Source organism: Oncorhynchus gorbuscha, linkage group LG08 (assembly GCF_021184085.1).
Source record: "Oncorhynchus gorbuscha isolate QuinsamMale2020 ecotype Even-year linkage group LG08, OgorEven_v1.0, whole genome shotgun sequence".
Lineage (NCBI taxonomy): Eukaryota > Metazoa > Chordata > Actinopteri > Salmoniformes > Salmonidae > Oncorhynchus > Oncorhynchus gorbuscha.
In genome coordinates this window covers 13,426,665-13,452,812 of record NC_060180.1, presented here as the reverse complement: position 1 = coordinate 13,452,812, position 26,148 = coordinate 13,426,665, and the positions used below count along the sequence as shown (strand labels likewise).

Below are 26,148 nucleotides of genomic sequence, written 5' to 3'. Positions count from 1 at the left end.
CTTTGCACACCTGCATGGTATGATACTCGCACATCATTCTTTAAAAAATTATCTCTGTCAAGTTCTTCTGTTGATCATTGTTAGACAGCCATTTTCAAGTCTTGTCATGGATTTTCAAGCTGATTTAAATCCAAACGGTAACTCGGAAACTCAGAAACATTCATTGTCATCTTGGCGAGCAAATCCAATGTATATTTGGCCTTGTGTTTAAGGTTATTGTTCTGCTGAAAGGTGAATTTGTCTCCCAGTATCTGTTGGAAAGTATCTGTTGAACTAGGTGTTCCTCTATAATTTTTTTTGCTTAGCTCTTCCGTTTCTTTTCATCCTAACAGAAAACTCACAAATCCTTGCCGATGACAAGCATACCCATAAAATGATGCAGCCACCGCCATGCTTGACAATATGAAGAGTGGTACTCAGTGATGTGTTGTTGGATTTGCCCCAAATACAGGACATGAAGTTAACTTCTTTGTCACATTTCTTGCAGGTTTACTTCAGTGCCTTATTGCAAACTGTATGCATGTTTTGAAATATTTTTTTATTCTGCACAAGCTTCCTTTTCATTCAGGTTAGTATGTTTGAAAATATGAAAAGTGGTACTCAGTGATGTGTTGGATTTGCCCCGAACATAATGCTTTGTATTCAGGACAAAAAGATAATTTATTTGCCACATTTATTGCAGTATTATTTTAGTGCAATATTTCAAACTGTCAAGATGTTTTGGATTTTTTTTGATCTGTACAGACTTCCAATCTGTCATTTACTATAGTGGAATTGTAAGGGGTGCTTACTGGCGGCAGAGAAGTCAGACGCAGGAGAGCAAAAACTGTGTTTCCAACGGCGCAGTTGAATAATAATAACCCACTGGAAAACAGAACAATCAATAAATGGGTACATAACCCGACGCACACCAGACAATACGTGCACAAGCACTTACAAGAAACAATTCCGGACAAGGACATGGGGGAAACAGCGGGTTAAATACACAACATGTAATTGATGGGATTGAAACCAGGTGTGAGGGAAGACAAGACAAAACCAATGGAAAATTGAAGGTGGATCGGCAATGGCTAGAAGGCTGGTGATGTCGACCGCTGCCCGAACCAGGAGAGGGACCAACTTCGGAGCCGTGCGCAGACACTGGCATCGGGGACGACCCAGAGGGCGAGGTGCAGGGCGATCTGGACGAAGACTCCTACAGCATTGTCCTCGACTGGAACCCAGCACCTCTCCTCCGGAACCATACCCCTCCCACTCCACAAGATACTGAAGGCCTCTCGCCCAGCGCCTCGATTCCAGTATGGAGCGAACGGAGTACGCCAGGGCTCCCCCGATGTCCAGAGGGGGCGGAGGAACCTCCTGCACCTCAGACTCCTGGAGGGACCAGCCACCACCGACCTGAGGAGAGACACATGGAACGAGGAGTTAATACAGTAATCGGGTGGAAGTTGTAACCTATAACAAACCTTGTTCACTCTCCTCAGGACTTTAAATGGCCCCACAAACCGCGGACCCAGATTCCAGCAGGGCAGGCGGAGGGGCAGGTTTCGGGTCGAGAGCCAGACCCGGTCCCCTGGTGCAAACACCGGGGCCTCACTGCGGTGGCAATCTGTGTTCTTCTATTGGCGCATCATGTCCTGCTGAAGGTGAACATGGACAGCTTCCCATGTCTCCTCCACGCGCCTGAACCAGTCGTCCACCGCAGGAACCTCGGTCTGACTCTGATGCCAAGGCACCAGAACCGGCTGGTACCCCAGTACGCACTGGAAGGGAGAGAGGTTAGTGGAGGTGTGGTGAAGTGAGTTCTGTGCCATCTCAGCCCAGGTCACGAATGCCGCCCACTCGCACGGCCGATCCTGGCAATAGGACCGCAGAAATCTGCCCACATCCTGGTTTACTCTCTCCACTCTCATGGTGAAACCCTGAAGTAAGGCTAATCGAGACCCCCAGACGTTCCTTGAACACCTTCCAGACCCTAGACGTGAACTGGGGACCTCGATCAGACACTATATCCTCAGGCACCCCGTAGTGCCGGAAGACGTGCGTAAACAAGGCCCCCGGAGACCGGGTAGAGGGAGGAAATGATCCACATGACCAGGATCATCGGTCAGAAAATCCACCGACAGGTGCGACCAAGGCCGTTGTGGAACGGGTAAGGGGTGTAGCTTACCTCTGGGCAAGTGCCTCGGAGCCTTACACTGGGCGCACACCGAGCAGGAGGAAACATAAACCCTCACATCCTTAGCCAAGGCCACCAGTACCTCCCGATCAAACAGTGCACTGTCCAACATATCCCAGGATGACCAGAGGAGGGTGACGTGTGGGCCCAATAGATCAATCGATCACGAACATCAGACGGGACGTACAGACGCCCAGCGGGACACTGGATGGGAGCAGGCTCTGCACATAACACCTGCTCACCTGTCCGTGTCCAGCTCCGACACTACCGGCGCCACCAGGCAGGAGGCGGGGAGTATGGGAGTGGGATCCATGGTCTGCCTTCACGAATCTTGGAGCCTGGTCTGTAGGAAAGGGTAAACACAAAACGGGTGAAAAACATGTCCCACCTTGCCTGGCGAGAGTTCAGTCTCCTCGCCGCCCAGATGTACTCGAGATTACGGTGGTCAGTCCAGATGAGAAAAGGGTGTCTAGCCCACTCAAGCCAATGTCTCCACGCCTTCAAGGCTTTGACGACAGCCAACAGCGCCCGGTCCCCAGAGTCATAGTTTCGCTCCGCAGGGCTGAGCTTCTTCGAGAAGAAGGCACAGAGGCGGAACTTCGGTGGCGTACCCGAGCGCTGAGAGAGCACAGCTCCTATCCCAGCCTCGGAAATGTCCACCTCCACTATGAATGCCAAAGAGGGTTCCGGATGGGCCGACACGGTAGCCGGGGTAAACAGAGCCCTCAGGTGACTAAAAGCCCTGTCCGCCTCAGCTGACCACTGCAAGTGTACCGGGCCCCCCTTCAGCAGTGAGGTAATGGGAGCCGCTAACAGACCAAAACCCCGGATAAACCTCCGGTAGTAGTTGGCAAACCCTAAGAACCCCTGCACCTCCTTTATTGTGATGGGAGTCGGCCAATTATGCACGGCTGAATGCGGTCACTCTCCATCTCCACCCCTGGGATGGAAATGCGATACCCTAGGAAGGAGACGGGCTGCTGGAAGAACAGGCATCTCTCAGCCTTGATATAAAGGTCATGCTCCAACAGGCGACCAAGCACCTTGCGACCAAGCACCAAGGGACACATGCTTGGCGCGTGTAGCGGAATATATCAAAATGTCATCAATATACACCACTACACCCTGCCTGTGCAGGTCCCTGAAAATCTTGTCTACAAATGCTTGGAAGACTGATGGCGCATTCATCAACCCGTATGGCATGACAGATAGTGCCCTGAGGTGGTACTGAAAGCCGTCTTCCACTTGTCTCCCTCCCGGATACGCAGTAGGTTGTAAGCGCTCCTGAGATCTAGTTCGGTGAAGAAGCGCGCCCAGTGCAATGACTCAATCGCTGTGGCTATGAGCAGTAGCGGGTAACTATACCTCACAGTGATCTGGTTCAGACCACGGGCGCATACCTCCCTCCTTTTTCTTCACAAAAAATAAACTTTAGGAGGCGGGTGAAGTGGAGGACCGAATGTACCCCTGACGCAGGGATTCGCAGGGATTCGGAGGCATATGTTTTCATAGCCTCTGTCTAAGCCTGTGAGAGGGGATACACGTGACTCCTGGGAAGTGCAGCATCTACCAGGATATTTTTTTTTCGCAATCGCCCGTCGATGGGGTGGTAATTGAGTCGCCTTCTTTTTGGAGAAGGCAAGAGCCAAATCGGCATTATTCAGGGGGAATGCGCACGGTGGAGACCTGGTCTGGACTCTCCACAGTAGTAGCACCAACAGAATCCCCTAAACACCTCCCTGAGCACTCTCACGACCACCCCGTGAGAGCCCTCTGTGGCCAAGAAACAGAAACAGCTAACCAGGGTATGCCTAGCACCACGGTAAACGCAGGAAAGTCAATAAGGAAGAGACTAATTCTCTCCTTGTGACCCCCCCTGCATCACCATGCCCAGAGGAGCGGTGACCTCCCTAATCAACCCTGACCCTAATAGTCGACTATCTAGGGCGTGAACGGGGAAGGGCACAGCCACGGGAACAATGGGGATCCATCCCTAAACTATGGGCGAACACTCTATCAATAAAATTCCCAGCCACACCTGTATCGACGAGCGCCTTATGCTGGGAATGCGGGGAAAACTCAGGGAAAGTGATATACACAAACATATGTGCAACAGACGGCTTTTGGTGAGACAAGACAAAACCAATGGAAAATGAAAGGTGGATCGGCGATGGCTAGAAGGCCGGTAACGTCGACCGCCGAATGCCGCCCGAACCAGGAGAGGGACCGACTTCGGGAGAAGTCGTGACAGGAATAACTACAATGTTGTTGATCCATCCTCAGTTTCCTCCATTCAACTTTAAAGTCTTTATTGGCAACTGAGTTAGGAAGGATGCCTGTATCTTTGTAGTGATTGGGTATATTGATACACCATCTGAGGTTATTAATAACTTCACCATGATCAAGGGGATATTCAATATCAGATTTGTTTTATTTGTACCCATCTAGCAATAGGTTCACTTCTTTGTGAGGCATTTGAAAACTTCCCTGGTCGTTGCGGTTGAATCTGTGGTTGAAATCCACTGCTCGACTGAGGGACCTTACAGATAATTGTATATGTGGGATACAGAGATGAGGTAGTCCTAAAAAAATCATGTTAAACACTATTTAAACACACATTATTGCACACAGCGTGAGTCCATGCAACTTATTATGTGACTTGTTAAACACATTTGCCATAGCAAAGGTGTTGAACACACATTTCAGCTTTTCATTTTTTATTAATTTGTAAAAAGGTCTATTAACAGAATTTTACTTTGACATTATGAGGTATTGTGTGTAAGCAAATGACACCAAAAATAAATGTAATACATTTGAATTTCAGGCTAACACAACTAAATGTGGAAAAAGTCAAGGGGTGTGAATACTTCCTTCAGTGGAATTGCAACCCTCTGCATACACAGTGCATTCTTCCATCACATGTGCAGTGTACTCTACCATCAATCATATGTGAAGAATGCAACAAAGATGCAGAATCATCTGGCCGAGTGCACAAAGTTCCCTCAGCGCTCACAACAAGCAACTGACAAAAGTCCCTAAAATTCTATTCAAGGTGAAAATTATGAATCAGACACCTTATCGATAGCAACAGCTCATGGTCCTCCTGGAATCAGAAGGTTTTTTGACTCAATGGAGGAATGTAGTCAGAGAAATGCTGATGAATGATTTGGCATGGGTCCTGAGATCCTCAAAAGGTTCTACAGCTGCAACATCGAGAGCATCCTGACCGGTTGCATCACTGCCTGGTACGGCAATTGCTCGACCTCCGACCGCAAGGCACTTCAGAGGGTAGTGCGTCCGGCCCAGTACATCACTAGGGCAAAGCTGCCTGCCATCCAGGACCTATACACCAGGTGGTGTCAGAGGAAGGCCCTAAAAATGGTCAAAGACCCCAGCCACCCCAGTCATAGACTATTCTTTCTATTACCGCAAGGCAAACGGTACTGGAGTGCCAAGTCTAGGACAAAAAGGCTTCTCAACAGTGTTAACCCCCAAGCCATAAGACTCCTGAACAGTTAACCAAATGGTTACCTGGACTATTTGCATTGTGTGCCCCCCAACCCCTCTTTTACGCTGCTGCTACTCTCTGTTTATCATATATGCATAGTCACTTTAACTCTACATTTATGTACACACTATCTCAATTGGCCCGGCCAACCAGTGCTCCCACACATTGGTTAACCGGGCTATCTGCATTGTGTCCCACCACCCGCCAACCCCTCTTTTTTCTCTACTGCTACTCTCTGTTCATCACATATGCATAGTCACTTTAACCATACGTACATGCACATACTACCTCAATAAGCCCGACTAACCGGTGTCTGTATATAGCCTTGCAACTGTTATTTTCAAACGTCTTTTTACTGTTGTTTAATTTATTTACTTACCTACACACACACACACACACACACACACACACACACACACACACACACACACACACACACACACACACACACACACACACACACACACACACACACACACACACACACACACCTTTTTTTTGCACTATTGGTTAGAGCCTGTAAGTGAGCATTTCACTGTAAGGGCTGCCTGTTGTATTCAGCGCACGTGACAAATAAACTTTGATTTGATTTGACAAGGGACAACAGACACACTGGTCTCTACATTGTTGATAAGCTGAAGGCAGTCATCAATGACCTTGGACCACAGAAGGTATTTTCACTGGTGACAGACAATTCTGTGAACATGAAGGCTGCTTGGTCTAAAGTGGAGGAGTCCTACCCTCACATCACACCCATTGGATGTGCTGCTCATGCATTGAACATGCTCCTCAATGACATCATGGCACTCAAAAGAATGGATAAACTCTACAGGATAGCCAAGGAAATGGTTAAGTATGTGAAGGGTCATCAAGTTATAGCAGAAATCTACCTCACCAAGCAAAGTGAGAAGAATAAGAGCACCACATTGAAGCTGCCCAGCAACACCCGTTGGGGTGGTGTTGTCATCATGTTTGACAGTCTCCTGGAGGGGAAGGAGTCTCTCCAATATTAATATCACAGTCTGCCGATATGGACAGCTCCATCAAGAGGATCCTCCTGGATGATGTATTTTGGGAGAGAGTGGTAAGCAGCCTGAAACTCCTGAAACCTATAGCAGTAGTCATTGCACGGATTGAGGGAGACAATGCCATCCTGTCTGATGTTCAGTCTCTGCTTGCAGATGTAAGAGAAGAAATCCGTACTGCCCTTCCCACTTCACTGTTGCTCCAAGCAGAGGAAACTGCAGTCCTGAAATACATCAAAAAGCATGAAGACTTCTACCTGAAGCCCATGCATGCCACAGTGTACATGTTGGCCCCAAGTATGCTGTGTCATGTCTCTACTATCATTAAATGTGAAGACTTATTTTATCAAATCAATGCTCTGTGTAATGATTACGTGATTAAATCAATCATGTAAACTTCAATGAACTAGGAAGTCAGGGCACCACAGAAAATGTTGAGATTACAAAGTTATAATATTCTGAATATAACTTTTCAGATATTTTAATATTTGAACAATTAGTCTTCTATTAATGAACTATTACCTGTTTAACTTCTGTCACGAATCTTACCGAAGGTGATGAGTACCTCGTCATGCCATACGGTTTAAAGAATGCTCCAGCTATATTTCAATCCTTCGTGAATGAAATACTCAGAGACCTGCACGGACAGGGTGTAGTGGTGTATATTGACAATATTTTGATCTACTCCGCTACACGCACTGCGCATGTATCTCTTGTGCACAAGATTCTTAGACGACTGCTGGAGCATGACCTGTATGTGAAGGCGGAGAAATGTGAGTTTTCCAAACAATCAGTTTCCTTCCTGGGTTATCGCATTTCCAGCTCTGGTTTGGTAATGGAGGGTGACCGCGTTAAGGCCGTGCGTAATTGGCCGACTCCGACCACGGTAAAGGAGGTGCAGCGGTACTTGGGATTTGCCAATTACTACCGGAGGTTTATCCGGGGTTTTGGTCAGGTAGCTGCCCCTATTACCTCACTGCTGAAGGGGGGGCCGGTGCGTTTACAGTGGTCAGCAGAGGCGAACGGAGCTTTTCATAAATTGAAGGCGATGTTTAGCTGGGGTTGGAGCGGTGCTCTCACAGCGTTCGGGTGTGCCACCGAAGCTCCGCCCCTGTGCCTTTTTTTCTAAGAAACTCGGGCCAGCGGAGCGGAATTATGATGTGGGGGATAGGGAGTTGTTGGCTATGGTTAAGGCCATGAAGGTGTGGAGACACTGGCTTGAGGGGGCTAAGCACCCTTTCCTTATCTGGACTGACCATCGTAACCTGGAGTATATCCGATCAGCTAGGAGACTGAATCCTCGTCAGGCAAGGTGGGCCATGTTTTTCACCAGATTTCGTTTCACTATCTCGTATAGACCAGGTTCCCTCAACACTAAGGCTGACACGCTGTCAAGACTCTATGACACTGAGGACAGGTCCATCGATCCTACTCCCATCATTCCGGCAGCTAAGCTGGTGGCACCGGTAGTATGGGATGTGGACACGGACATAGAGCGGGCGCTAAGGGGGGAACCTACGCCTCCACAGTGTCCGGAGGGTCGTAGGTACGTGCCGCTGGCTGTCCGTGATCAATTGATTCGATGGGCTCATTGTCTACCCTCGTCGGGTCACCCAGGTATTTATAGGACAGTGAGAGGTCTTGAGAGGAAGTACTGGTGGCCCACTTTGAGGAGGGATGTGCGATTCTATGTTTCCTCCTGTTCGGTGTGCACCCAGAGTAAGGCTCCTAGACACCTGCCAAGAGGTAAATTACAACCTCTTCCCGTTCCACAACGGCCGTGGACCCATCTTTCGGTGGATTTTCTTACTGACCTCCCCCCTCTCAGGGTAACACTACTATCCTGGTCATTGTGGATCGGTTCTCTAAGTCCTGGCACCGTGGCATCAGAGCCAGACTGAGGCTCCTGCGGTGGAGGAGTGGGTACAGCGCTCTAAGGAGACCTGGAGGGCAGTCCAAGAGTCATTACGCCAAGCGAGTATAAGGCAAAAGAAGAGCGCTGACCATCACCGCAGTGAGGCCCCCGTGTTTGCACCTGGGGACAGGGTCTGGCTCTCGATCCGAAACCTGCCTCTCCGCTTGCCCTGCCGGAAGCTGGGTCCGCAGTGTATAGGGCCATTTAACCACTTGCTCCTACCTGGCACGCAGGCGTCCCATCTAGAGCTCTGGAAATACAAATGCGCTACGCTAAATGCTAATAGTATTAGTTAAAACTCAAACGTTCATTAAAATACACATGCAGGGTATTGAATTAAAGCTACACTCGTTGTGAATCCAGGCAACAAGTCAGATTTTTAAAATGCTTTTCGGCGAAAGCATGAGAAGCTATTATCTGATAGCATGTAACACCACAAAAGACCCGCAGGGGACGTAAACAAAATAATTAGCATATTCGGCGCTACACAAACCGCACAATAAAATATAAAACATTCATTACCTTTGACCATCTTCTTTGTTGGTACTCCTAGATGTCCCATAATCACTATTGGGTCTTTTTTTCGATTAAATCGGTCCATATATAGCCTAGATAACGTCATTTTTTTTTAATTCAAAAAGTCGACGATAAACTTTCACAAAACACTTCAAAATACTTTTGTAATGCAACTTTAGGTATTAGTACACGTTAATAAGCGATAAAATTCATCAGGAGGCGATGTAACTTCTATAGGTGTCGTCTTGAAAAAAACATGGCCGAGAGAGCTCGACCAAAACATCCGGTCGGAGAACGGAGGGAAGGAGTTCCCTTGAACCGGTTAGACCAAGAATCAATTGTGAATCAAATGACAAGACTCTAGACAACGTGTGGTAGCTGTAGGCGCTGAAACCTCGGTCTCATGTACTTCGGTTCACTTTGAACAATTCCTGGAAGTAAGCGCAAGGATATTTATTTCCATTTTCAGTGATCAGGTTTTCCTGCGCTATTCGATGAAACTCACGCTCCGTTAAAGTCACAGCCGTGATTTAACCCGTTTTAGAAACGTCAGAGTGTTTGCTATCCACACATACTAATAATATGCATATACTATATTCCCGGCATGAGTAGCAGGGCGCTGAAATGTTGCGCGATTTTTAACAGAATGTTCGAAAAAGTAGAGGGTCGACTTAACAGGTTAAAGTCCTGAGGAGAATAAATGAGGTTTGTTATCGATTATTACTTCCTTTGTATTATCCCCTCATTTCATGTGTCTCTTCTCAGGCCGGTGGTAGCTGGTCCCATGCAGGAAAATGAGGTACCGGAGGTTCCTCCGCCCCCTCTGGACATCGAGGGGTCCCCGGCGTACAAGATACGAGCTATTCTGGACTCGAGACGCTGGGTGAGAGGCTTGCAGTACCTCGTTGACTGGGAGGGGTACGGTCCGGAGGAGAGGTGCTGGGTTCCTGTGAGGGATATTCTAGACCCATCTATGTTGAGTGAATTCCATCGCCTCCGTCCGGATCGCCCAGCGCCTCGGCCTCCGGGTCGTCCCCGAGGCCGGCGTCGGCGCGCTGCGGGAGCTGCGCATCAGGAGGGGGGTACTGTCACGAATATTACCGAAGGTGACTCCCCTTCTTGTTCGGGTGGCGCTTGGCGGTCGTCGTCGCCGGTCTACTAGCTATCGCCGATCCGTTGTTCTGTGTTCGTTTAGTTTTGTCTAATTGGTAGCACCTGTTTCTAGTTTGGTTGATAGGATAGGGTTATATATAGTCTGTTCAGCCCGCTTCTATTTCGTGCGGGCTTGTTCGTCTGTTTTGTTGTTTGAGTGTATTTTTGTTGGCATTTGAGTTTCACGCTGTCCGTTTATATTTTCTGTTCATTTGTGTCTCCACTTTTGTACATGTTATGTTTCCGGGACATTAAAGCGTGTTGTTTTTCCCACATCTTTTGCTCTCTGCGCCTGACTCCACACCTCTTCACTCATTTACCGTAACAACTTCAGTCAGTCTCATCTGAACGTCGTAGAAACCCTAGTTTCCGTAATGAATCAGCAATATAGAAATTGGCTTAATCATTTAGTTAGTAAATAACTAAATAATCACAGAAATACATCACAAACAAAGAGTAGTTTTTGGTTACTAACAATGATAGCAAAGTCCCTAGTGGGCTAAGCAGATATGACGGCTTGGTAGACAAAGGGAAGTGGGTGTGAACCGCTCAAAAGCGGGAGATTCATAGCTGATAACTACACTCATAGAAATTGCTAATACTTTACATGAACGACCACTCATTCGAAAAGAAATGGCAATTTACATATTTACGAGTATGTCTTGTTGTCTCTCTCTCTGGTCACCGGTCCATCTGCTGGAGAGAGTTGACAGAAAAGTCTCTGATTGTGTTCCCCAAAAGTTGTGGTTGAAGATGTTTTAGAATGGATACTTCAGAGTACCATTCAAAAATGTTCTCATAAAATGGATTCTTCGGAGGTTGTCGGTATTCTTGTTCTAGGTTTACGTAATTTCTAGCTGCAGACTAGTAATTTGTGTCAACTAAAATTTGCTCCTTCTGTAGTGAATCGATAGTCTGAGTGTAACCATCTCCAGCCGTGTAGCCAATGCTCCACGTGGGATGGTTTTTTAGTCTCATGGTTTGCGTGGTCTTAACCATTTGAGACATCCTGCTTACCGTGGGTCTCTTTGGTATAAATGTAAATTTGGTCACGAGTGATTTTCTACTCTTCTGGGAAAAGGGGGCATTCCATGACGCCGTGTCATGTCTGTGCTCACGGGGGCTTGGCCACTGATTAGCAGAGACTCGAGTCACAAATATGATGACTTGCAACTCGACTTTGACTTTAACACCAATGACTCGTGACTTGACTTGGATTTGAGCCCTATGACTCAACCTGACTTGATAAGCCCAAATATTAAAAATTATGCTATTAAAAAAGTGTGAAGCGCATCAACTCTTCATTTAACCTCTTAGAACTACCCCCCTACTTTTTCCAATTTCCACCTGAAGACATACCCAAATCTAACAGCCTGTATCTCAGGCACAGAACCAAGGATATGCATATTCTTGGTACTATTTGAAAGAATTGAATGTAAGGAGAATATAACACAATAGATATGGTTTAGATAATACAATGAAAAAAAACATATGCTTTTTTCTTTTTATTTATATTTATATTTATATTATGCTGCTGATGCCAGGTGCCATAGCACATCCATGCCTGCAGAAATTCATTTGGGCAGATGACCACTTGTGGCAGGAGCTGGATGAACCAGCATCAGTGGGGGATGGACCCCTTGACACTGGGGGCTCCCATTCGGAGTCAGTGTCACTGTGAAAGAAAATGTTCAGTTAGAATAGTTTCACATATGAGCCCTGTATCAACAGGTATAATAAACAGATATATATATATATATGGAGTACAGGGAACATAAGGTTGAATATATTATTATAGACCTGCTAGATCTACTGTCTCATTTAATTATGACATTTCAGCTAGATCTACTGTCTCTATTATACTATGACAGACCAGCTAGATCTACGGACTTTATTATATTACAACAGACCAGCTGTATCTACTGTCTCCATTTCACTTTGGCCATTGTTGTGGGCCTGCCCTCCCCTCAACAGCCTCAAATAGGTTATTTCACGATAGGCTATTAGCACGATCTACACCCAGAAAGGGCCACATCATGACAGCTGGCAAGAGCATTCTGTCTAGTGCAGAGATCAACAAGGCCTATGGTGTCATCACTACCCTGTCTCGCCACTTTCGCCTGGATGAGGGCAAGGTTCTTGGCAGTCTGGCGAAATATACTTCCAAGCAAGGGCTTTAGGATGGAGATGCCATATGGCAGTCGTGCCAACATATCAGCCACCTGTTGGAAGGGATAGCCACCTGGTGGAAGGGACTTTGTGGATCTGAGGCTCTTTCCCCTTTGCCTCCATCATCCTCCAAATCCCACCAACATCAGCCGCCTCAGAGCTCAACTGGTCCTTGTTTGGGAACACAAACAGCAAAGCACGCAACAGGCTGAACAATACCAGGGTTGAAAAATTGGTGACATCTGGCAAATTTGAGGCTTTTTGAGCCTGACAACAAGCCATCTGTTGGAAAGTGACAGTGAAGATGAGACCTCAGTCTGATGTTCAAGCGATGGACATTGAGGTCCTCGGAGAAGACATGGAAGCCTGAGAGGGAGACAACCAACACCTTTAGTTTCTAGACTATCATTTTACAGATGTATGTTGAAAAAGTTTTTGAGAGATGTGATGGATCATTGGGGATCACTCAATATTCATTTTTATTGTTCAGTGAAATCATCCCATATGAAGAGTCAACTCATTTAATTAAAGTTTGATTCATAACTAAATAGTTTTTTAAATATCAATTGCAAGGATTTAATCATTTTCAATTTACTACTTATGATAAGGTAAAAGGTTTATGTTTCTGTCTCCATATGATATGGTAAATATATCCAATGCAAAAAAACATCGACATTTAATTAAATGGTATTAATATTAATTAGCATATATTTCCATTAATTCCCAAATATTCCCGTTAATTCCCACGGAAAGTTTCCACCTCTGAATATTTCGCAAAATGTGCAATGGGTCTAAAGGAAAATGTATTTAAATATAACTGATGTTGTAGGCCTATTCAAATCATTGTAAATAAATGATCCAGTGGATCATGGATATTTCACGAATATGACAAATATTTATCAGGTATTTTGTCAGTAGGCTAACCACTTCAGCAAAATAGACTAGGCTTAATAATCAAGACATTGATTTGACAAGGGAGAAAAATCCTGGAAAAATGGACTGGTGCCCAAAGAGGTAGAATATCAAGGCCTTTAAATATCAATCTTGAAGAGGATGATCTACAGCATTTAAAAAAAAGCCATTTAAATCAACTTGATTATGAGAGAAATTTAAAGCAAGGGTTTTCAATTCAAAATATTATATTTTTAACATGCTTTGTAAACAACAGGTGTAGACTTACAGTGACATGCTTACTTACAGGTCATTTCAGTCAAAGATATAAAATAAAAGTAGAAATACTGACTCAAGTAATAAATACACTGTGAATAACAATAGCGAGTAAAATGAACATGGCTATATACAGTCAGTACCAGTACCGAGCCGATGTGTAGGGATACGAGGTATTTGAGGTAGCTATGTACATACAGTTAGGGGTAAAGTGACTAGGCCAAATAATAGACAGTACCAGCAGCATACGTGGTGAGTGTGAAAGTATGTGTGTGTGTGGCGCCAGTATGCATGTTAGCGCTATCGGACGCACCGTAATTGGGGAGGATGCCCTCATAGTAATGGCTGGAACGGTATAAACGGAATGGTATAGAACACATAAAACACATCCATGTGTTTGATACCATTCACTCCATTCCAGCCATTATTATGAACCGTCCTCCACTCAACAGTGTGTGTGTGTGTGTGTGTGTGTGTGTGTGTGTGTGTGTGTGTGTGTGTGTGTGTGTGTGTGTGTGTGTGTGTGTGTGTGTGTGTGTGTGTGTGTGTGTGTGTGTGTGTGTGTGTGTGTGTGTGTGTGTGTGTGTGTGTGTTCGATTGATAGGCAGTTTTAAAAACTCTGCAGCTGTGGTTTATAAAAATCTTCTTTAAATAGGTGACCCACAAAAGTAGCACTAGCCATAATAATGAACCTGCAGGGACCAGTGAAGAAAGATGGAGATGCAATTGATATGAATATATAATTCCGATATATTAAGCCTAATACTGTCGCCCATATGCTGTAGGCTATGCTGCAGCAAATGTACCTGTCGCAAGAAAAATGTTATGAGCTGATGAGATGATATACATGCATTGTGGACTGTCCCTACGGTCTGTCCCTACGGTGGCATCAACAATATGCTTTGGGAACACCCTCACGCTGTGGTGAATGGCTTGTGATTTTTTGAGGAGTCCAAACCTAACGTAGCAGGTATAAAAAGAGCATGAGCGAAGTCACCACATAGGTTTTTTCAGGGGAAACAGAAGTTAGTTTGAAAATACTGTATCCATGACAACCGGAATCAATCGCTTTCTGCTACCTACTGCAGGCTGTTGTTTTCAGAAATCAGGATCCCCAATACATTTACATTTAAGTCATTTAGCAGACGCTCTTATCCAGAGCGACTTACAAATTGGTGCATTCACCTTATGACATCCAGTGGAACAGTCACTTTACAATAGTGCATCTAAATCTTAAAGGGGGGGGTGAGAGGGATTACTTATCCTATCCTAGGTATTCCTTAAAGAGGTGGGATTTCAGGTGTCTCCGGAAGGTGGTGATTGACTCCGCTGTCCTGGCATCGTGAGGGGTTGCGTCTGGGTCAAGGTGAATGGTACATTCTCCTGGGAATAATCCTATTCCTCTAAAAACATAAGCAAACTCCTCCAGTAAATTGTCTCTCTACTGGTGCTGTCACTGATAAAAGTAGTTTGATGAGGTCCATGTCTAAGCATGCTTTAAGACCTAGCACTGCAGGTGCTCTAGTGTCAACAACATAAAAGTCCAACATCATGTCACTTTCTTTGTATTTGCATTTGAAAGTGCATGTGCCTTTTACTGGGAGCTGTTCACCATCATAACCAGTCAGTCTGTGCATGGTGGGCTGTAGCTCGTACTCAGATGTCAAGCTGCGGTACTTATTCAGAGGAATAATGTTTACTTGTGCACCAGTGTCTAGTTTTAACTTTAGCTTTGTGCCTTGTGTTCCTATCTCAATGTCAGCAAAGGCTTGCTCTGTCTCTGATATTTGACTTTTCTGTGTCACTGAATCAATAAACAGTTCATCGGCGTTTGACTCTTTGATTGACATTTCATCTTCACTCACTGTGAGAACTGTTTTTCCACGGTAAGCTCTGCACACTTTTGCAAAGTGATTCCATTTTCCACATATAGCACACTGTTTGCCTTTAGCTGGGCAATTTCCTTGTTCTAAAACATGCTCTCTGTGCACCGGAGGTGTGCTTTGATGTCTGCCTGACTGCACTGCTTGTTCACTTGATGCGCTCGTGCTGCCGCGCGAAATGGTTTTCATCTGAGCCTGTGCTCGTGAGATCTGGCTATGTCGATAGCTTTGTCCAGCGTTACCCCAGACCCAACATTCAAAAGTTTCTCTCTCTCGCGGTGAGTGTATTCCAAATACAATATGGTCCCTGACCATCTCATCCTTGTTTGCATAATCACAGTCTTTCACAAGTAGACGCAGCTCTGTCACAAACTGTTCAAAAGAATCTCTGGCTCCCTGTACTTTCTCATGGAATTTGTACCTAGCGAAAATCGTATTGGTCTTCGTCACAACATATGCTTCAAAAAGATCGTAGTATGTTTTCAGTACCTTTGATTCAGCCTCGGTAAGTGTCCATGTAAATATCTCTCACTTTTTTCACCGATCCAGAGGAGCAAGTAGCTGCATTTTTCCTCTTCTCCTCTGTCCTTCAGAGGACCCGTGAACATTAGCTCCACATGCTGATTGTACTTACGCCATGCATCGGGTAAGTTTGTAGACTCCCACTCCATTCGAGGTGAAGGAACTCCAGAAAAATCCCTCTTGTAAGGCCTTTTATTCTGACACCATGTCTTGTTTTGCACACTTTGTACAAAATTATACAATGCAGTAATAAAGGATATTTCTTAACGTAGCTCTTTATTAGCTTAGCTATAACTGGCATGTTCACGTATCGCCAACCAGGATCAATCTGCCCATGACCTAACCATTTGGGTGGTCTTAACCAATCATAGCACAGCATGATATTGCGGTAAAATGCATCCAATTACAATTCAGTATGTTTACACATATGAATATTACACCTATAGCCTAAATCTTTTGATTACTGATGCACGTTTCTGAATGTCTGCCTGGTAGCCAACATGCCTGGCTTTGCCCCTCCCATCTCTCTCTATCATTAACTCCATCTTTCTTTGCTGTGAAATATCCAATAATTTGTGTTGAAGTACACTATGGAAAATAGTTGCACATTTCTGACTGTCTGCCTGGTGGCCAACATGCCTACCTATGTTTGGCTTTTCCCCTCCTATCTCTCTCTCTCTTAATCGCCAACTCCGTGCCTACCTATGCCCCTCCCTTCTCTCTCTCTTCATCGCTAAATCTGTGCCTGGCTTTGCCCCTCCCATCTCGCTCTCTCTATCGCTAAATCCGTGCCTGGTTTTGCCCCTCCCATCTCTGTCTCTCTCCATCGCTAAATCCATACCTTCCTATGCCTGGCTTTGCCCCTCCCGTCTCTCTCTCAATTCAATTCAATTTTCAATTCAAGGGCTTTATTGGCATGGGAAACATGTGTTAACATTGCCAAAGCAAGTGAGGTAGACAACATACAAAGTGAATATATAATCTCTCTCTCTCTTCATCGTTAAATCCGTGCCTGGCTTTGCCCCTCCCGGCTCTCTCTCTCTCCATCGTTAACTCCGTGCCTGGCTTTGCCCCTCCCGTATCTCTCTCTTCATCGCTAAATCCGTGCCTACCTATATAGTGAATGGGGAAAATGGCCATCTTCGTGTGCAATATTCATGTTAAAACTCATTATAATAATAATAATATATGCCATTTAGCAGACGCTTTTATCCAAAGCGACTTACAGTCATGTGTGCATACATTCTACGATAACAACATTAGACCATTCCTGTTACCAATCATTTATTCTATTACACCAGATGTATGTCCTTAAACCGATAATTTTTTTCTATAAAATAAAAGCACACAAGAAGGATAGTTTAGTTACTACTGGCAGCCTGCAGTACACCGGTCGGCCTTCAACTTGAGATACTCAATGAGAGGTGGCAGCACTGAGCTGGCCTGCAACGTCAGCTCAAACTGCTCAAGAAATGTCCGCTGATGTACAGTGAATTCGGAAAGTATTCAGACCAAGTGACTTTTTCCACATTTTGTTACAGTACGTTACACCCTCGTTCAAAAATTGATCCGGAAAATGATGTATTTAATCCATCTACACACAATACCCCATAATGACAAACGCGAAAACAGGTTTTTAGACATGTTTGCAATTTTATTAAAAATAAAAAACACCTTATTTACATACGTATTCAGAATCTTTGCTATGAGACTCGAAAATGAGCTCAGGTACATCCTGTTTCCATTGATCACCCTTGAGATGTTTCAACAACTTGATTCAAATGATTGTACATTATTTGGAAAGGCACACACCTTGACACAGTTGACAGTGTATGTCAGAGCTAAAAACCATGCCATGAGGAATTTTGTCGAGGCACAGATCTGGGGAAGGGTACCAAAACATTTCTGCTGCATTGAAGGCCCCCAAGAACACAGTGGCCTCCAACATTCTCAAATGGAATAAGTGTGGAACCATCAAAACTCTTCCTAGAGCTGGTCACCCGGCCAAACTGAGCAATCGGAGGAGAAGGGCCTTGATCATTAATTTCACTATAACAGTGACAAACTGTGCTCACAAACTGTTAGGGCCTATATAAAGCTGTCCCGACAGCGTGACTTTCTTTTCAGCACCATGGAGTGAATCCTTACCATTGCTACACCTGGCTATCAGTTGAGCCTTGTCTGGAAGCGAAACAGTTCATTCAGCCTCATTTACTGCATTTAACCAAGACAGAACTGTAGGATCAATAAAAGGGTATATAAGAAGACAATGAAAGCTCTTACAGTATTCGATGCTGACATCTCCCTAAAACAGGCTATAGGCTACATGCACACCACCAAGTCAGAACATTAGGCTAAGTAATGAGGGGGGAAGGGACCCAATTATTAGGGTAAGGCACATGGGCTACTAACAGCTTACTACACAACATACACTTAGTATTACTTTCTTAGCTACAGTATACATGTCTCCCTGTCATATTTAATAATTTATGCAGCAGCATACAAGACATTGTTACTCACCGTTGTTGTGCTGTGCTCACTTGAAGAGGAAGGTGGCGCTGCGGTCCTACTTGTGGGCAAATTTTGTAATGAAACTTTCATCAAAGTCTGTCATTCTCTGGATTTATGTTTTTTCAAGACAACTGGGGAAAAAACAAGGTTGAATCATGATGTCATTGATCTTCAGGTCAGAGCTCTAGAAATTCCAGAGTTCCCGACTTTGAATTCCGAGTTGGATGACCGTTCAAAAATATATTTTCCCAGTCGGAGCTCGTTTTGTCTCGGACTCACTGAAGTCTGTGATTTCCCAGTTCTGAGTTTCCAGTTGCTTTGATCTTGGCAGAAATTATGCTGAATTGACAGCATGGCCAATGTATTCAACCTTTTCTGGCCCATGGTGTTGAGTGTGAATATTTATCCTTTTTAGCTTGAAAAAGAGAGCCTTAAACCCAGACTTTGACCACACACCCTCTCCACCGAAGATCAAGCAGGGGAAGAAAAATAGTGATTGCTTTGAAAAGCTTGCATTTAGCTTGCACTGATTCCTTACAAACCACTTATTGTTGAATTTGCAATTTCCAACTTATGTAATGTTTATGGCCGATGAGGACCGATACATTTTAGCTACAATTTATCTTCACATGACAAGGATTGAAAGGGATTTGCCAGTAGATTGCTGACGTGATTCATGATGACTGCGTGTCAAGCTTGCTAGCTAAGATTTTGACATTAGTCCAAGCAAAGCTACTGTAGATATTTTATTTATTTCCAATGACTTGAGCCTTCTTGGATAGGCACTTTTACTGTAAATCTATGGCAGCACCCAAGGGGGCTTGAACTTCTTAACTCTCCTTGAAGATTTTTTGGTGACAGTGTCCCCATGAGTGACAGAACACTGAGCCAATCATGGTGCAACTAGAGAAGATTACCAACACCTATGCTCTGTATTTTCCACTGGCTGCCCCTCAGCCACAAAAGGCACTGAGCTAGGCTGAAACACCTGCATTTTGGAGCTGCCTTACTCAAGAAACCAAAAAAGAGACCATGTTTTGTAGGTGGCTTTATTAACTTAATAAAATATTTTTGGGATTGTTTGCAAACTGATTTGTGACACGTATTAATTCCAAAATAACATGCGAAACAGGCAACAACAAAAAATAATTGTAATTGTTGTTTTTTTGCTAAACAGGTGGGGCTCAAAACAGGTGGGGCTCTTCCCCACCTGCCCTGAATGACGGGTCGCCACCACTCCATTAATGTTTTAGGAACCCATTGATGGCAAAGAAACCCCTCAACTTCAACTTGTTGTATAATGTTGTATGGATATTGTATGATACTGTTAGTTTTTCTGATGATTGCATGCAAAACATTGGCTCATTGAGGGCTGTGAGATGCCGGTGGGCAAGCTCCTGCTGAAAAGTGCCCATTGCCAAAAACCCGCGGATGGATAGCACTTGGAAGTGCACTGGAAAAGCAAGCATTTACTTTTCTAAAATAGGTCATAAATCCTCGCAAAAATCCTACGAGATTTTGTTTCCTAAAACCAATCTGTACTTTATGCAAAAAAGTCCCACCTGTCTCCAAAACCCTGCTCTCTGCAGAGTGTGCCAAATCCTACAACAGAGGAAGATCAGCCATCTCTCATTCGATTTCCCATTATCACATTGTTATAGTATTTCAACAATGGTCTGTCACTTTCACATGTGCCTCAAATTTAACAAATGACTGTACTTTGCATGGATTTAATGTAACAAATGCACTCACTGTGGTCAAATTATATGCTATGGCCTGTGAAGTTATATTGCATGAATTCACAATGGAAATCGAACAATTATTTCATTACTCTTACAATTTCAGAGATTTTCAACAGATACAGTATTTTCACCATTCTACGCTTGACAAGCAGTTCCCTTATTCCACGACTTGGCACCTGTGCATATTCATTGTCATGGCTGTGGGTAAATGTATGCACACTCTCAAGCAAATGTTCATATCAATAAATCTCACACTTTGAGTGGAAATAATCCATGCATGGTTTATGCACAGATTTGTGCCTATGCATGATTCATAAATGAGGCCCCAGGACTTCATTGATCAGAGGAACTTTAGGGCAACGTTCAGGCTGATGTGCGTCGTCGAGCTCCTGTTTCAGTTGGATGGTAAGGTTGTCAAACTGGGCGTGGGTAACAGATGTCTCCTGAAGGTGTGGTCATCTATTTGCAGCTAAATCAAATCAAATCAAATGTATTTATAAAGCCCTTCTTACATCAGCTGATATCTCAAAGTGCTGTACAGAAACCCAGCCTAAAACCTCAAACAGCAAGCAATGCAGGTGTAGAAGCACTGTGGCCAGAACCTAGGAAGAATCCTAGAGAGGAACCAGGCTATGAGGGATGGCCAGTCCTCTTCTGGCTATGCTGGGTGGAGATTATAACAGAACATGGCCAAGATGTTCAAATGTTCATAGGTGACCAGCAGGGTAAAATAATAATAATCACAGGGGATGTCGAGGGTGCAACAGGTCAGCACCTCAGGAGTAAATGTCAGTTGGCTTTTCATAGCCGATCATTAAGAGTATCTCTACCGCCCCTGCTGTCTCTAGAGAGTTGAAAACAGCAGGTCTGGGACAGGTAGCACGTCCGGATTCCATAGCCGCAGGCAGAACAGTTGAAACTGGAGCAGCAGCACGTCCAGGTGGACTGGGGACAGCAAGGAGTCATCAGGCCAGGTAGTCCTGAGTCATGGTCCTAGGGCTCAGGTCCTCCGAGTGAGAGAGAAAGAATGAGAGAAAAAGAGAGAGAGTCAGAAGGAGCATACTTAAATTCACACAGGACACCGGATAAGACAGGAGAAGTACTCCAGATATAACAGACTGGCCCTAGTCCACCGACACATAAACTACTGCAGCATAAATACTGGAGTTTGAGACAGGAGTGGTCGGGAGACACTGTGGCCCCATTCGACGATTACCCCCCCCCCCATCCAACAATAACCCCACACACCTTGCCAAAGCCCAGCCCCCACACCACTAGAGGGATATTTTCGACCACCAACTTACCATCCTGAGACTAGGCCGAGTATAGCCCACAAAGATCTCTGCCACGGCACAACCCAAGGAGGGGCTCCAACCCAGACAGGAAGATCACGTCAATGACTCAACCCACTCAACCCCTCCCAGGGTCGGCATGGAAGAGCACCAGTAAGCCCCTGTAATAGGGTTAAAGGCAGAGAATCCAAGTGGAGAGAGGGGAACCGGCCATGCAGAGACAGCAAGGGCGGAGACAGCAAGGCCATGTTGTCCCAGTTTTCAGTACATTTGGAATGCTAGATCTCAGTTAATATATTATAGTGCCCTCTAGGGGCACTTGGGGCTGAAATAGATGATAGAAAAATGTAAGAAATACCCTAAATAACATATGGGCATTAGGTAGATTATTGAAAAAAACATATTCTCACTTTAAGCATTTTCTTTCTTCTTCCAACACTTGGATATTCAGACTAGGACATTTCCGACCTCAGTGCGTTCATGGCAGTTCAAGTTATCAATTTGGAAAAACATGGATTCTTGCAGAGCCCCTAAAACACCTGCAGAGATGTTATGTTCTTGCAGGTGTTTTGGGGTCTCTGCAAGAATCCAAACAAACAGAATTTTGAAAGCATCCCAAAGATGTTAATTTTGCATTGTTGTGCAGAAATTCTTCAGTTTTGCAAACGTAGTTTCATCAGCTGGCTGGCTGGCTGGTCTCAGACGATCCCACAGGTGAAGAAGCCGGATGTGAACATCCTGGGCTGGTGGGGTTACACATGGTCTGAGAGAAATTATCATTGTTTTAGGGCAGAATTATGTGAAGTTTTATGTGTTGGAGAAGCGTCTTGTTCAGTTTAGCTCACAAAATGCAACCCTGTCAATCAGCTACCGTAGGTGGCCACCTAATCCTGCCTAATGAACGGGCCGACCATTGGTATACTGACCCATTTGATCAGTGAACTGTATTGCTGTGCCAAAATACTACATGTAGATAGTGAAAAGTGTACCTCATACCGGCAATTTAACTTCCCTGACACACCTGTTCACACTGTGAGGAAGTATATTGTGTACGAAGACTGTCTGCTGCAGCTTTTCCACTAACAAAACAAACCTAGTAATAATCTCCAACATGAACAGTTTAGATTTTTTTTTTCAGGTAACAACTTTATCAAAATATGTTCTCTCTTCACTTTTATCTCTGTCTGTCAACAATCCCTAATGGGAAACCTACAGATTAAGTCATTTTGGTGGCCGGGACAGACACCCACAGCGTAAAAAGACAGGGGGCTTGTCTGCGAGGACTGCGGGTTCCTGCACAGGCGTGTCACCTGACTGTCTAAGGGGAGTATTGATGGGTGAGGGAGCGGTCGACCTGTGATCCCCTGGCTCTTCGCCCAATGTCTCAGGCCCCATGTGTGACTTGCTGGGGTTCTGTCTTTTGTCATGCGACCCCTATGACCATCAGGGTTCTGAGTGGATGCTGGCTCAGTAATCTGAAGGGTCAACCCTGTTATGACAGTACAGTGATCCATTCACATCGACCAAGTAGGAGCTTGGTACCACTTTCTGTGCTCATCTCCACCCCCCTTCAGGTGTCGCTCATCTTCCCCTATGTATTTATACCTGTGTTCTCTGTTTGTGGCCAGTTCGTTTGGTTCGTAGAACCTACCAGCGTTTTGTTTCCCTGATCCCGCCTGATCCTTGCTCCTGTTTCCCGGTTCTGACCATTCTGCCTGCCCTTAGCCTGGATTACTGACCTCTGCCTGACCTGACCCCACTGTCCTGTACCTTACACCCTCTCTGGATTATTGACCCCTGCCTGCCTTGACCAATCTTTTGCCTGCCCATTTGAGGAATAAACTTTTGTTTCTTCAACACTGTCTGCACCTGGGTCATACCTTAAAACATGATACCTTTGAAAAGATAATCCATCTACCTGACAGGTGTGGCAGTTTTGTCACACAACACAATGCCACGTCTCAAGCGTGCAATTGGCATGCTGACTGCGGGAATGTCCACCAGAGCTTTTGCTAGAAATTTAAATGTTAATTTACGTATGATATGCCGCCTCCAACGTTGTTTTAGAGAATTTGGCAGTAAGTCCAAACGGCCTCACAACCCCAGACCACGTGTAACCACACCAGCCCATGACCTCCACATCTGGCTTCTTCAGGATCATCTGAGACCGGAAAGCTGACTGTCTGTAATAAATCCCTTGTGTGGGGAAAAACTCATTCTGATTGGCAGGTCCTGGATCCCCAGTGGGTTAAAATGGTTAATTGTTGCATGTTGCATTTACAGTTGAAGTCGGAAGTTTACATACACCTTAGAAAAAATACATTAAAAATCAGTTTTTCACAATTCCAGACATTTGAGCCTAGTAAAAATTCCATCTTAGGTCAGTTAGGATCACCACTTCCTTTTAAGAATGTGAAATGGCAGAATAATAGTAAAGAGAATGATTTATTTCAAATTTGATTTATTTCATCAAACACGTCTTCTTCCTGAGCGTTAGGATGGAATGGAATTTTCCAAGCTGTTTAAAGGCACAGTAAACTTAGTGTATGTAAACTTCTGACCCACTGTAATTGTGATACAGTGAATTATAAGTGAAATAATCTGTCTGTAAACAATTGTTGGAAAAATTACTTTTGTCATGCATAAAGTAGATGTCTTAACCGACTTGCCAAAACTATAGTTTGTTAACAACAAATTTGTGGAGTGGTTGAAAAACTAGTTTGGACTCCAACCTAAGTGTATGTATACTTCCGACTTCAACTGTATATTTTTGTCCAGTATAGTATAGCAAACGACATACAAGTGTACCAGTTAAGTTGCGTATTCATCAACATGTGCAAAGACAAAGGTTTTGGATACTCTAGTGGGATCTTAAAATCCCTTCTGGTGTGTGTTTTCAGTCCAGGGACCTCAGGTGGACATTTGGGTACCACTTTAAATTAAATTACTTATTTAGCATGACATAGATGCTTCACAAATCATCAATGCTTATCATACTGTATGAATGGTGTATAAAGGATGACATAAGAGCTACCTACGTAGGGTGCATTGACAAATATTACATAACCAACTGTGTTACTTCCCAAAAAGGCACAGCTCCTTAAAGTATTTGAAAGATGCCCATGTATGGTGCCATCACCTACTGCCAATGTGGCCTTGAGCAAGGCATTTTACCTCTAAACTGCTACAAGGGTAATGCTTGAATGCTGACACTGCTGCTCCCAGCCTGTTGCTTGAATAGCGTGTCACATTTCCGTGGTACAATGGATAAATAAGGATCTAAAAGGGGACTTATTTAAAGGCGATGTTATGAACGATACTGCAACCCTCAAAGGTATTATGACTGGTTCATAAATAAACCATTTATACCTGTAAACATGTATTACAAGCTTAGCCAGCTGAACAGCGTAGAAGAAACATGTAGCTATGAGAGAACACACAATTTTATTATATTAAAAGAAACAGACATTGAATGAATTGGCCCATTTATCTGTAACAGTCTGGATGATGTAAGTATAATGTGAATTGGTCAATAAAGGTGGATGGAATAACTGCTTTGACTTCAGAAAAGGGGTATGTAGTATCATAATTATAAATGTACTCAACCCTTTGTACCAGTCCCAAGAGCACCCAATGCAAGAACAATACGGCTGATCTGTCACTGAAGCATCAATGTCCTAAGTAATGCTAAACCGGGTCTGAAAGATTCCTATGCTTCATTTTCACAGGATCCGTTGAGCTTATTTTCTTTGCCAGTAACCAATTTTTTGTACCCAATTCAACTGCCTGCAGCCACGTAATAAAATGCAGGGTGCATCTCAACAATGTAAGTGGCTGCCTCACCTCATCTCCTTTCCTTACTGTATCCACTGATTGGAAAAGGTTTGGTTGACTGGTGAAAAGCAATAAGTATCAGGTCTATTGGGGGATTTGCTTTCACCTGTCCAGTTCTTTTATCAGTCAAGATTAGTGCTGGTCCTGGGTGGCTCAGTAGGTAGTAGTGCATGGTGCTTGCAACCCATGGATAATGGGTTCGATTCCCACTGGGGCCAGCTATACACAAAATGTATGCGCGCATGGCTGTATGTCAGTTTGGATGAAAGTGTCTACTAAATGGCAAATTGTAACTGTATACAGTGCATTTGGAAAGTATTCAGGGCTCTTGGCTTTTTTCACATTTTGTTACGTGGCCTTATTCTAAAATGGACAAAAAAAAATAATTCTCATCAATCTACACACAATACCCCATTATGACAAAGCAAAAAAAGTTTGTAGAATTTTTTACTAATGTATTCAGAGTAAGAAATATACCTTATTTACATAAGTATTTGCTATGAGATTCGAAATTGAGTTCAGGTGCATCCTGTTTCCATTGATCATCCTTGAGATGTTTCGACAACTTGATTGGAGTCCACCTGTTGTCAATTTAATTGACTGGACATGATTTGGAAAGGCACACACCTGTCAATATTAGGTCCCACAGTTGACAGTGCATGTCAGAGCAAAAACCAAGCCTTGAGGTCGAAGGAATTGTCCATAGAGATCCGAGACAGGATTATGTCAAGAC

The 26,148-nt window shown here is 44.3% G+C and overlaps 1 long non-coding RNA gene across 1 annotated transcript; it reads right to left on the bottom strand.

Moving 5' to 3' along the window:
• Positions 1 to 656: 656 nt before the first annotated feature.
• LOC124040747 lies at positions 657 to 11,557 on the bottom strand. Its single transcript, XR_006839781.1, has 2 exons — positions 10,941 to 11,557; positions 657 to 1,398 (listed from the first exon to the last, which is right to left on the bottom strand). It is a non-coding gene; the product is annotated as an uncharacterized LOC124040747 (long non-coding RNA).
• Positions 11,558 to 26,148: the final 14,591 nt, after the last annotated feature.